We start from the raw sequence: 4,121 nt of genomic DNA on the forward strand, positions 1-4,121 counted from the left end.
ATAGTCACATTCAAAAAGGTTATGACTAGGATTTGCTCTGGACGTCCCAGTTTATACTTATCCTTATATAACTATTAGTAGCATGACCTTTTACTCTCAAATCTGTCCCACTTTGGAAGATAAATTAAATGGTCACCTTAGCCATGATGCTTGCTAATACATTATACATTTGGATTTACAAAGCCCAACATTCCTAAGACTAATTAGTTCTTTGGCTCCCCACTAACTGGACATTGTTGTCTGAGAATGGCTTTATGAATAAACATTTAGATGGCCAAGGGTTGGTAAATATAACTTAAAACATACATAATACTAGTGACGTAGTATTTGTTAAATTGAAAAGTTTAATACTAACTAACCAGGAATTACTAACAATTTTATAAATTTGAAGTCTACACTGTAGTTATCTGGTTGTTTGTTTTTCTCATTTTTGTTTTGTTTTGTGTTTGTTTTGCAGTAATTACTGGGGTTTGAACTCAAGGTCATAGCACTGAGCTACATCACCAGCCCTTTATTTTTTATTTTGAAACAGTATATCTCACTAAGTCACTAAATTTGGACAGGTCTTGCAAAGTTGCTAGATTTCCCTGCTGGGCTAGAAATTGTGATCTTCCTGCCTAGCCTCCCAGAGACTTGGATTACAGGGATGAACTAGGACATGGAGTAGGATTTTTTTTAAACTTTATATAAACTTCATTAAATCTCAGTACCAGCTCAGTGCAGTGGTTAAGGCCTGTAAGCCAAGGTACTTGGCAGTCAGATGCAGGAATATCAAATTTGAAGCCAGCCTTAGCAATATAAGGAGAATTTGTCTGAAAACAAAACAAAATCACAGCACTTATAAATACATTACTATATTTAAATTCATGACTCTCTCTTCTAGACTCTAGTCCTTCACAAGTCAGACATATTGAAACAAAAAGCAGCAAGATAACATTTTAAATATCATTCAATGTATTCTAAAATGGCTGAGTATAGATGAGAAATGAAATACAACCTCTCTGGGACCTACAGTCAAGACACCTGGAAAAGAACAATTTGTTGAAGAGAAAAAAGAAGTAGATTTCTGGGAATTAGGAGGGAGCAGACAAAAAAAAAAAGCTAGAAGCTACAGAGAAGCTGGAGAAACAGAACACACTGCATGGAAAAGAATGAAAAGTCTGGAAATCTCACCCCAGGTCCCAAGGAAGGGGTCCTGGCTCCACTGACACAAGGTAAGCCACCAGGATCAAGACCTCTAAGGGAAAACAACAAGTGAGACCAACAGCTCTAGCCCTCCAAAATGCCCACAGCAATTATAAATTGCAAAGAAGCATGGTATTTTACTCTGGAAGTGACACTTTCTGTACAGAGGGCTGAAGTTGGAGAAAGAATCCAGTGCAAGCCCACCATATTTGAGAGAGTTTCATCAGGAGCCATTTTGGGAAAGGGTTAATTGTTTAATACTGAGCCACAGAACAACTTCACTTCAGGGTTTCCAGTGTTATCCTACCACAGTGACTGGGTAGGAGCCAGCCAAAAGAGGCAGTCATAGAGAGGGTGTGAGCTACACATAGACTCCCTGAGAAATTGAAGCTCAGGCCATGAAGGTTGCAGGGGCCCCACCCTCACTGGTTAGAAGCCAGGCCAGGTGTGTGTGACTTCTAGAATAGGGTGGGTCTGAAAGTGCTGGCAATAAGTCCAGCTGACTGCTTGAGCCCCCTCATCCTACTCTTACTGCCTATATAAACACAGAACTCAGTGGTCTGTTTGCTCACTATTTACAATGTGAGCAAGGATACAACTTGGCTTGAATGGTTGCCAAAGCCAGCAGTGTACAGACAAAAGTGATCTCACAAACCCACAGGCAATAAGCTAGGGGTGCACAGAAGGACATGCAAAGTGGGAGTTGCTAGAATGATGACAGCTATAGGAAGGACATCATTGACTAACCATTCCCAGTGGGAAAAGTGAAGCAGGATTCAGCATTAACACACAAAATTATGAATGTGGGAAAAAATAGGTTTTAGCAATGACTCACTATCCCTCCCCCATTCCTGCAGGATTTCAATACTACAGACCCCAGTAAAAAACTACTCATTTAAGTTTCCAACTGCGGGAGGCAGCGCCGGGCCACTAGCCAGTGCCTGGCACAGTCAGTTGGCAACCTGCACACTCAGCCACCCATCGTGAGGCCAGATGAGGGAGGCCATGGAGCTGGAGCTGGAGCTGCTGTTGCAGGAGGCCCACTAGAACATGGAGGCGGCGCAGTGCTACTGGTGGGACCTGGGCCAGCGGCTGCAGGGGCTGCAGGAGGTGCAGAGGCTGATTAAAGAGAGTGCATCACGGACAAGGGATGTCCTCAAACAGCATTTTAATGATTTAAAGGACACCCTTGGGAAGCTCCTGGATGAGAGGCTGGTGACTCTTTTTCAAGAGGTGGACACCATTGAGCAGGAGACCATTAAACCACTAGATGACTGCCAGAAAGTCATAGAGCATGGAGTGAACACTGGAGAGGACTTAGTCTAGGAAGGTGAGCTTGCCATTCTTGGAGGTATGAAGGAACAGAAGGAGAAACTGTGGAGCTTTACCAAAAAGGCACACATTCAGTTGGACAGCTTAAGGGAAGTGCCTTTGCTGGTTGATGTGCCTTGCTTATCTGCTCAGTTGGATGATTCTATTCTGAACATAGTGAAAGACCACATTTTTAAGCATGGAACTATAGCATCCAATCCACCAGTACAGATTGAAAAGCTGATAGAGAAGCCTGGGCGCATCATCGTGTGATGGTGTAAGGTGGATAATGACTTTACAGCCCAAGATTACAGGCTTCAGTTCCGTAAATGCACTTCAAATCATTTTGAAGATGTATATGTAGGATCTGAAACTGAATTCATAGTACTACACACAGACCCCAATGTTGATTATCAGTTCAGAGTCTGTGCTCAAGGAGATGGCTGACAGGAGTGAAGTCCTTGGAGTGTCCCCCAGATAGTTCATTCCACATTGGTGCCTCATGAGTGGACAAGTGGCTTTGAGGGGTACAGTCTGAGCAGTCAAAGAAATATAGCCCTTCAGAATGATTCTGAGTCCCCGGGTGTTCTCTACTCCAGAGCTCCGACCTATTTCTGTAGGCAGACATTAACATTCAGGGTTGAAACTGTGGGGCAGCCAGACTGAAGAGACAGTATAAGAGTGTGTGCAGAGAAGCAGAGCAGATGCGACTCTCTGCAGCGGTACCAGGTGGTGTGCATCAGTACCAATGGTGCAGTTTTTGTAAATGGAAAATAAATGACTAACCAGTTACCTGCAGTTACCTCTGGATCTACTGTCACATTTGACATAGAAACTGTGACTCTTGGAACCACCAATAATAATGAAGGCAGAAAATTTAAGCTCCTAAGAAACTATTATCTCAAATGACAGAGAAGTGGTTTTTGATTGGTTATTTGATCAGTCTTGTGGTTCTCTTTACTTTGAATCCTCGTTTTTCTATCCTGGATGGAAAGTGTTAGTGTTTTAGAGTTTTGGATGCTGGGCTTCAGTTTGCAAAATTACCATTGTTGTCCTCAGCCAAGTGTAGTTGTAACTGATTAAAGAAAAGTTGAATTCATCTCTCAGGCCTTTGGAAATTGAAGATGTTTACTGGATTCATTTTGTAATACAGTATTTTAGCAATGAGAATTGAACAGTGTGGACAAAAAGCAATTCGGTTGATTTTGTTTTTAGCATATTGTTAATTAAAATATCATTATAATAAAAATCAAATTAGCTTTAAAAGTCTAGGAAGACACAAAAAAGTCCTATGCCCCTCTATGGTAGTTTTTCTTACACTTGGTTATTGGAATAGAAGAACTTAAGTTCACATACTTTGGAATAAAACAACAGGAATAGACCCCACAGAAACCAGAGTACTGTCACTTGCATTCATTTGTGTGTCCTCCACTAGTGTGCTGACTGCACTCCACGTTCAGGGATTTGGAAGCAGTGTTGAGTTTTAGCCCATGTTCAGTAATCTTTATGTCTCGAAAACTTATCCTTTCTGCGTTTTTTCACAATGCCTGCACATTTCTGTAGTAGGCAGTATTATCTTTTGCTCTTTTCCTGCAGTTTGATTCTGGATAGGCTTGAGGGTTTGT

At 41.7% G+C, this 4,121-nt stretch overlaps 1 pseudogene; it reads left to right on the forward strand.

Annotated features, from left to right (window-relative positions):
- The first annotated feature begins 2,178 nt into the window (after positions 1-2,178).
- On the forward strand, positions 2,179-3,505 carry LOC101716722 (cytokine receptor-like factor 3 pseudogene; annotated as a pseudogene).
- Positions 3,506-4,121: the final 616 nt, after the last annotated feature.

This window comes from Heterocephalus glaber, unplaced genomic scaffold, assembly GCF_053883595.1.
Source record: "Heterocephalus glaber isolate CG9 unplaced genomic scaffold, H.glaber_assembly_v1.0 deba00001613, whole genome shotgun sequence".
In the NCBI taxonomy this organism is placed as follows: Eukaryota; Metazoa; Chordata; class Mammalia; order Rodentia; family Bathyergidae; genus Heterocephalus; species Heterocephalus glaber.